Here is a 9,500-nt window from a genome sequence, read left to right on the forward strand (position 1 = left end):
TGTGGAAACGTTGGCTCCTACTTTCACCTTGTTCTCGTGTTGCTCATCGTCTTGAATTTCCATCTCCTGCCTTCCCCGAGTTTTCCCCAGAAAAAGAAAGACATCTTTGAAGGATAGATAAAAATTGGTGCTTGATGCAGCCAAACATAAATAAATATGCTACAGAAAGAAAATAGAGAAAATTCTAAGTGCAGGAAAAAATCATTACAATTGCCAATCCTGACTTTCAAGAAACACTGTTGTTATTCCAATAGACAGACTGACAGCTTGCTTATGCAAGCACATTCTTCCAGTTCCATGCCATTGGGGAAAAAATGAGTTTCCTGGAAGGTAGCCACATGCACACCTGGTGATCACAATGTCTTTTTCCCCTGGACTTGTATATCTATATGTATTTTCTCCCTTTCCTGCTTTTATGTTTGGTTTCATCAAGCACTAGTCTTTATCAGGTTTTATTGCTGTACTACTTTGTGGTAACCTTTATAGATCACTGCATTTTCACAATAAACCTTTTAATTAGAAGTTAGCATAGCCTGTTCTTACTGCTTCACACTGTACATTCGTGCTACATTGGCCAAATAAAAGATTTCATAAGGTATCATGAGGGCCATTAAAGTGACTTGTTGCAGTCTAAAAAAAAAAAGAATAACCTGGCTGCAAATGGCACCAGAGAACACATAGGACAAACAAGAAAACCGAGATGATCTAACAACCAAAAGTTTAATGTACACACCGAGTAAATGCTAGCTGACAAGCAATAGACTGAACATACACAAAAAGGAGAAGCAAAAATTCATGTGCGTTTCCCGACAGGAAATGCATCCATTTCTAACGAAGGCCGTGCTGACAAGATTAACCCAGCATTTTTAGATTTACAGCTTCCGTAATTTCTCTAGGCAGCCGATCTGCACAGAATGCTAGCTTCTTCCTCTACAATGCATGCTCAGATGTGGAGAGTGCATTGTAGAGGAAGAAGCTAGCATTCTGTGGAGATCGGCTGCCTAGAGAAATTATGGATGCTGTAGATGCAAATACACTGGGAGAATCTTGTGTCAGCATGGCCGCTGTTACACTTTCAGAGATGGATGCGTTTCCTGTTGGGATCTGTATGGACACACATCAGATCTTGCTTCTGCTTTTTGTGTAAATTCGATTTATTGCTTGTCGAACAGCATTTACTCGGCATGTTCAATAAACTTTCATTTGTTAATACACCTCATGATTGTCTTGGTCTCTAGCAGAAAGGCGTTCATTCTTTTTACAGTGAAGCTGTATGTGCCTAGGCGAAACACTCATGGTCCGATCCCAAAAACCCTAGTGTAGGGGTATGAGCCATTGCATTCGTCTTGCATGATGGACGGAGACATTTCTTGTTGGGTAGACATAGAAATGCTTATGCATTTCAAACATACATTATATCTGCGTATTATTGCAGGGAAGGGACACAGAGGGGGATGGGGTTAAGACAAGATCATGATGTCATTATTATCACAGCAAAGGTGTGGTGGGCCATTGGCTAGACAGATAGTGGCGTCGTTTCTCTCTAACAGCAGAGCGCGCGTGCAGAAGTCTCTCCGACTTCCCAATAGGTTCGAAAATGTGTCCCTGTATTTAATTAAATGAAATGTGCAGCCCCAGTGTGTCACTTCGTAACTACAGTGCATAACTGAGTCATAAACATTATGATTAACGCATTACAAAACACAAGTGCGTAACATAATTCAGAAAGACTTTGATGGACCCGCTGGATTAACACAATGAACCACTCCATTGCACTTTCTATGATGGTGATCTTGCAAAGTGCAATGTGTGGCATTCAAATAAAGAATGTGATAAACCCAAGCCAAACATGTGCATAACCTCATTAAGAAACGCAGACATAACCAATAATGTAGAAAGACTTGAATAAACCATTGGAATTAACCCAGTGATAAACACCAGGGCTGCACATTTCAGCTTTGCTGGTTCACCGTCTCTACAGGGTGCATGGGCAGTAACGTTTTCTGTTATTGTTTGTTAAGTATTGTATAATGTTGTGCCAGTAAAACACGTTGGGCTAGTTGGTGCAATGTATTGGTACTGCTTTTCTTGCTGGTTTTTTTCTTAATGTTGTGCCCTTCTTCCTTTTGTAACAACTTTTTTATTCCCCCTTGCATAATACTCCAACCTTGCAGCCTGCGAAGTATATAAATAAATAAGTACATAAGCACGTCATGCATTCATGTTGTGTGTGGAACAAAAACGCATTGATAAGCTTAGACATATAGTCATTGCTTCACACTTTCGAAATGAATAATTATAGCTTGCTATCGACATTGAAGCAGCCTTTCGACAGCTAGAAAAGGAATCAGTTTTTCCAGCTCTGAACATTGAATTGCAGGAAATGCAAGCAGGCATAAAATTCTGCCAATATAATCTGTTTAGGAATACCAAATTGGAATTAACATTGAGGCTTGCGTTTGTACTTTCTCTGGCTGAGCAATCTAGTTTGAAATGACTCCCATAAGCATGTCGTAACAATGTTGATCTAATACAGATTAAATGCATGACTAGCTTAAGAAATCTGGATGATTGCTATATATTACAGTGAAGAAACTATAATATCTAATAACATTAATAATATAATAATAATATTTATTTCCACAAAACAGGCTAACCGTGAGAGGCGCGCGAGGCTGAGCAGAAAGCTGAAAAATTCTACGGCAAGTGCGCCTGCCGTGGGCCTACGATCCTGCATTACGAATAGCGCGTATTGATATGGTCTTCTAGTTAGAAGTTCCGAGTATACTACCAGCGCGAGACACGAGACAACAAAGTGGACGAGATGCGTGTCTTTTAGAATGCTATGTTACAACGTACAGGTTTCTACAAAAGTGACGGTAACTGCTCGAAACATTTGATGCGTCAGCTTTTGCGCCTTTAGAAATATTTAGAGAGGGCTCCCATATATATATTCGCAGCGCAAGCACGGCGATGGACGAACCAGGCTAGCGCTAAGGTTGAATTTCACAACACGATTTTCATTCCACGTCGCAATCACACAGATCGTTTGAGGCTTCCTTCAGGGGCACACGCGGGCGTTCGGGTTGGTGCTTCTTGTTGCGTTTGGCGTAAGAATATGGCTAGGAGCAGGCACCACATATGCGCAATGACGGGCAATATACACGCATCATTTCTCCAGAAGCTGACGCCGAGCACGGGTAGCGCGAGGATCTTGTTGGGCTCACACGACAACTTCGTGGCAGCCGAATTCCGAATACTGCATATACGGTGAGGGTAGCTATATGAACTTGTCGATAGGTCATCTTGTAGATTGTTGTAGCGCAGGCAGAACGAAACGGTCATAGAATGTAGATAAGACAACACACAGCGCTGAACCACCTGCGAACAGCTGTTTACGTGCGCGATGTCGCACTGAACTACAGAAACCGCCGTCGCGCACCCTAAGACAAATCTTAACGAACGTTTTTAAATTAGTAAACGTACATATTATTTGCTTCTAATAAAGAGAAGTCAATAATATTATAGTGTAAACGTTTTATTCACTACAATAAAAGAATTATGCAGCGTGTGCCACGAAACCTGGCAGTAAGCAACCCTGGGCGTCGCACCAGTCGCATCGTTGAAATCGCAATCATGCACGCAATCATGTGAAATGAGCCCTCAAAAAATCGCATTGCGACGCGTGCGACAGCACCGATTTTCGTCGTTGCAGTCGCAGCATGTGAAACAGCCTTAAATGACTGGGAAATGATAGCAGACTCCGAAGGCGGTGGTGCAGTTTAGCACATCGTCCGAAAGCGTTACCGGCCACGCTCCCGCTCGTGACGCAAGGAACAAAGTCATTAATTGTATTGGCCATATGGAAGTCAGAGCTTCTAGTGGCCATATGGCAGCTAGAGCGCAGGCAAGGGCTCTACCTCGTGCTATGTGGGGCGTGACGTACGCGCGCCAGTCATGTCAAATAAGTCTAATGTAGTCGAACACCTTTATAACGGAGTGCTTGAGGCCTCCTGACTATTTCACTGTACTGGTCGCTTCGTTGTAAAGGAAGCGTCGCTCACAAAAGAACAAGGGCAGAGTTATCACTTTGCCATACAGGTCATATTGTTGTAGACATCAGAGAAAGAAATTTCAACAAGAGCGGACACTCCCATAGAGCCCAGCGGCCGAATTGACTGTAGCACACCAAGCGGATGTTGTTGACTCCTCCCGGTTTCGGTTTTGGGCGCGCGCGTTTTGAACACCAGTTGGTACCCGCCGCGCCGGCTCCGCTGCTCGGCGCGGCATTCATTTTTTTTTTCGCTTCTGCTGAATCTCGCGTGGTCTTGGCGTGGAATCGTTTCATTATTACGTAGAAATGATTGCGATTGACCTTTACAACACTGCGCCGAATCTGTCAGGTGCAATTTCATGAAGAAAACGAAAGACGTCTTCTGAAATGATGAAATGTTTATTTTGCTCTATATAAATGCTCGTTCCGGGCTTCTGCATTCATCCAAAGTTGTGGCACCAGGTAAGCAGCAGTCGTTGCCGTACGATGCTCCACCGGATGCCATCAGCTGAAAGAAAGTAAATTACAAGCATGTATCATTTCGGTATATTGACCTAACAGGAGTATTGCGTGTAGAGGCGAAACGTGCGTAAGTGAATAAGCGGCATTACAGATAAATTCACTTTTACGTACATTTCGCAGCAAAGACTCCTTCCAAACAATGCCATAAAATCTGAACATCCGATTTTCAAGCACCCCTCCTTTCCCGGGCATTATTTCCTGCACTTTAAGCGCACAAATACACGGGTGACTGCGCGTTTCCAAAACAACTTGGCCTCAGTCGAACGACTCCACCTTCATCTCCACCTCGAACGAGGTGGAGATGAAGCTCCCCGTCCCCGAAGAGGTCCGACGCCAGACCAGAATCGACCCCATACCGAAGAACATGAATCCCGAGTTCAACAAGGGAAGAAGAGCGGCGAGGGCCAAGGCTCTCATTGACCAGCATGCCAACGACGAACACGCGCGGTACGTGGACGCGGCCGAATACCAACGGAACGCCTTCGCAGCGGTCGTCATAGAGGCGTCAACCGGCGCCACGAGGACGGCAGCGAGCGTGAGAAGCGCCGGAGCGGAACAAGCGGAGGAGGTAGCCATCGCCCTGGCCATCGCCGACTGCCACACGGTGCTGAGCGACTCAAGACAGGCGGTGCGAAACTTCGCCAAAGGCCAAATCTGTAGGGAGGCTGAGCGCGTACTGCGAGCGGTCAAACTAAAGGAACGAAAAGTACGACAAGCGGTCCCCGGCGCACGCGGGCGACGCATCGGGACGCAATGAGAACCATAATGAGACGGCACACGCCGCGGCGCGAGCGCTAACCAACCGCGCCCCGGCGACAGACCGTCCGACGTGGTTCGGAACCAAGGACCGCATGACAGATTACAATGAAATCACGAAGGCCTACCGCCTGGCTTGCAGGACTTTCCCACCCCCGCACCCGAGACTGAGTCGAGCGGAGGCGGTAGTATTGAGACAGCTCCAGACCGGATCGCTACCGAGCCCGAAACTGATGAATCGTATGTACCCCGAGACATATCCGACAGATATGTGCAGAGTCTGCCGGAGGGAGACTGCAGACTACACGCACGTCTTGTGGGACTGCGTCAAATATCCAGAAGATTCAAAATCAAGAACACTCCCACCGCGGCTCGAGGCAGCCGCGAAGAGCTATGACCGAGACGATCAGCTCTGGGCCGTCCAGCAGGTCCTCGGGGAGATCGAAAGGCAGGGACCCAGCGAGCCGGCAACGGCGAGAGAGAGAGATTCTTGTTGGAGGGAAGAAAAATTGGGGTAAAGTGCAGCGCAGTAACTGTCTCTCAGGTGAGGACACCTCAACCGCGCTGCACAATAGGGAAAGGGAATTGAAAGAAGGGTGAAAGAGACGCGGCGGCGGCTGCCCAAACAGTGCGCGAGGGCAAGTTGTTTACATTCGCTTACGAGGCGCGGTGACGCGCCTAGTCGTGGTGAAGCAGAGCTTCCTGCGCGGCGAGAGCCGCGTCGCACATCTGTCGCACGTTGCCGTCGATAGCTGGGCACTGAACGAGCAGGGCACGGAGTGCAGCCGCGAGAGCGGCTATGAGCGCGTCCCTGGGGTCGCTGCTCGGAGCGGTTTGTGTGCCGCGCAATGGCTCAGGGGCGGCCGTCTGCGTGTGGCGGCCACGAAGGGCGTCACTGTAGGATCGACCCTGCGGCGTGCGAGCAGACGTCGGCGGAGCGGCTGTATGCGGCTCGCACGATGTAGCGCCGGCCAGCTCAAGCGCTTTTTTCCTCGAGAGGGGCCGCTCAGACGAAGACAACGACACGGCCGCCTTCCTCTCGCGCTGCCACTCGGGACAGCTCGGCTCTGTTGAAAGGTGTCGACCACCGCAATTTAGGCAGCGTGGCTTCTCAGCGGGGCAGTCTCCTGTAGGATGCGAGTCACCGCAGCGGAGGCAGCGGGCGTCGCGGAAACAGGTGGCGCCGGCATGGCCGAAAACGCCGCAGCGGTCGCACTGAAGTGGCCGTGGCAGACGGGCACGAACGGCGCGTAGCTGCTTGAAAAGTCGCACGTTCGGAGGCACGACGCTCCCGACGAAAGTGACGGTGACGCTTGCGCCACTCCGCGAGCACGACAGCACCGCGACGGGTGCCTCCAGGTTTTCGCTCACTGTGCGGGCGTCGAAAGAAGGGTCGACCCCATAGATGACACCCACACAGGAGTTGCTGTGCAGCGCCTTCGAGCGCACCGCCACGCCACCAATGACGCACACCTCGAGAAGGGGCGCCGAGTCGGCACCGCGTGTCACGTCCAAAGCCACCACGATGCGACGGAAGTTGACACGGACACGCCTCACGCCCGGCACGGCGGATAGCTGAGCGGCGACACTGTCTCGCGAGAGAGCCAGGAACGTGGCTCTGCGCTCGATGGGCCGGTAGAGGATAGTGACGGCGGTATCGTGAGTAACGCCGCCGTCAACGGGTGGGGAATGCGCCTCAAAGTCGACGAACCGTCGGAATCGGCGTCGTCTTCTTGCGGCGTTTTTCGACTTTCCCGCTGCGGGCTGGCAGGCTTGCGAGTCCTTAGCGGTCGCGGGCGGCAGCGGAGACTTCCTGAGGAAGTGCTGCCCTGTTCCCTCCGCAACTGGGGTAGGCGTTCTCGGCCGGCTGTGGTTGGAAGCGGGGCCGTCGGCGGCATCCTCGAGATAGTCGGGAGGCAACATCGCAGTCGCGCACGGACTCTCGTCTGGTGCGGTGTTGAGCGGAGGCGACGAGCAGGCTTCCGTCGATGAAAGCAAGGGGCTCTCCGGGCGGATAGGACTTGCCGCGGGTGAGGCGGTCGCGTCCGTGCGGGAGGACGTACAGTCGGAGCCAATCATACTTGCGGTTGGCAAGTAGAAGGTGCCGGCACTCTCGTCGGTGTCGCCTGTCGACGGGCAGCTGGCACTGTCGTCGGTGGAAGCTGCCGAAGTGGGGGCCTCCGCGGTGGTGTCCGTTGAAACGGACGGCGCAGCGTGGTGGTAGCTGACAGCAGTTTTCGGCGCATCAATGGGAAATGCGCGGAAGGGTGTATCCAGCGCAGATGGGGCGCGCATGGGTGGTGTCGCGCTCACTGGAGGAGGCGTGCAGGACGGCGCGGAGCTCGTCGAGTCCGCCGAGAGCGCGCGTAGCGTGCGAGCTTTCAGCCCCCGCTTCCAACGTAAGGCGGGAGGCGATCTGCCGGAGCGTGACTGCCGGCCACGTGGGTGCAGCTGCTGGGCTCGTCTGTACGCCGGGCCATCGGTGCAGTCAGGAGATTGCTTCGTCGGCCTCTTCCTCTGCTGTTTCTTCGGAGGGTCGCCCATCAGATGGGGCCTCCGCCTGTCGTGCGAGCCCTGAAAAGGGCTGCGCTCGTAAGCGCGGTCGAATGCGGAGACGTACGCGCGCAAGAAGTGGCGGGCGAGCCGTAGTCGTCGGAGCGAGGGGCGATGCGACCGCTCGCTTCGAAAGTCCGGGAGCGTGGCAACGGCGAGCGGAGACCCGCGCCGAGTAACGGCGACTTCGAGGATGACGTAGGCCCTCGTCGGGGCGCGCGCGCGCCCAACTGCAGGCATAAATAAAGTTGTCTCCAATCCAATCCAATGGCCTCAGTCGACACGATGGTACTCCAAGTACACAAAGGTGGCTACAACACAGGCTCAGCCAGACCATGTTACACGCTCGCAGAATGCCTTCTAATCGCACTCAAGTCAGACTCGTGGGTGCAAAGCCTGTTTTCAGTCGCTCAGAATACATAAATGTCATGTTCTTGAGCTCCTCCGTGTTATCTTTTACGCGTCCTGCCGGCGCATGCAACACTCCCGTGTTATCACTCTCGGCAATCGCTCGTCGCGTTTTCGAGAAGCGTGAGTACCGAAATAAGGTATATGTTGTTGCAGGGCTATAAAATGCGTCACAAGCTTGTCGCACTAAAATTCAGTACACGCAAAACTAACTCACTATGGCCGGCTTTTGTTGCTTTTTTGCCAACAGCTTCACAACCCCAGGCGCGGCGAGCAAGCCTCAAGATATCCCGAAAAGTTACCAAATAAATTACAATACTTTTTCGGGTCAGAGAATGCGTCACGAACTTCTACCAGTAAGATTCAGTACACGCGAAACTAACTGCGGCACAGCCGAGCTGCTTTTCGCTAACTGCGTCAATAAGCCGGGCGCGGCAACCGTGCTTCTAAACTACCCCAAATATAACGACGTTATTTACAATAATGTTGGGGGCCACAGAATGCGCGAAAACTTGTCTGTCTTAGGCGCTACGACGTAGTACACGCATGCACACGCGCAAATGCGTCACACGGCCGAGCCGGTTTTCGCTTACTGCGTCAATAAGCCGGGCGCGGCAAGCGTGCCCAAAAACTACCGAAATAAGTTACAGTAATGTTGGGGCTCATAGAAAGCGTCGCAAACATCTCCCAGGACGAGGCATTAACTCAAATTAACTGCGCCAGGACGGCGGAGCAGTTTTTCGCTAACTGCGCCACTCGAACTAAGCCTAAATGTGCTTAAAATGCGCCTCATACTGTCAAACACAATTTCTCACCTTGCCGAAGTCCAGTAGTGCAGTGGTGCCGAGTCGAAATGCAGACGATACGCAAGAGAAGCATAGAGAAGGCCGGGAGCCCCAAAAAATGGGCTATATCCAAAACAGACGGGTCGCCGAGCGCGCGAGCTTCGCACGTACGACCGGCCTCGCTCACTCCTGCGGCTTGTCTGGCGCATGACGTATGCACGCGCGTCTGGCGTGGCGTTAGCTCGTTGCTAGGCAACGCAACAAAAAGTTGCAAAGTATAAGTTCATTCACACGCATAACGTTTTCACTTTTAGTGGGAAGGAATAAAAAAAATAAAACGTTGACTGGAAGTTTATTTCACATTCTTTTTTTCTGATGCTCGCGTCAACTAACGGATGTTGTTGAAACTAGGCGTGACGTGT

The 9,500-nt window shown here is 51.2% G+C and overlaps 1 long non-coding RNA gene across 1 annotated transcript; it reads right to left on the bottom strand.

Moving 5' to 3' along the window:
* Positions 1 to 4,432: 4,432 nt before the first annotated feature.
* LOC140216008 (uncharacterized) lies at positions 4,433 to 9,274 on the bottom strand. The gene is made up of 2 exons (XR_011892653.1): positions 9,109 to 9,274; positions 4,433 to 4,562 (listed from the first exon to the last, which is right to left on the bottom strand). It is a non-coding gene; the product is annotated as an uncharacterized lncRNA (long non-coding RNA).
* Positions 9,275 to 9,500: the final 226 nt, after the last annotated feature.

Source organism: Dermacentor andersoni, chromosome 2, assembly GCF_023375885.2.
Source record: "Dermacentor andersoni chromosome 2, qqDerAnde1_hic_scaffold, whole genome shotgun sequence".
Classification (NCBI taxonomy): domain Eukaryota; kingdom Metazoa; phylum Arthropoda; class Arachnida; order Ixodida; family Ixodidae; genus Dermacentor; species Dermacentor andersoni.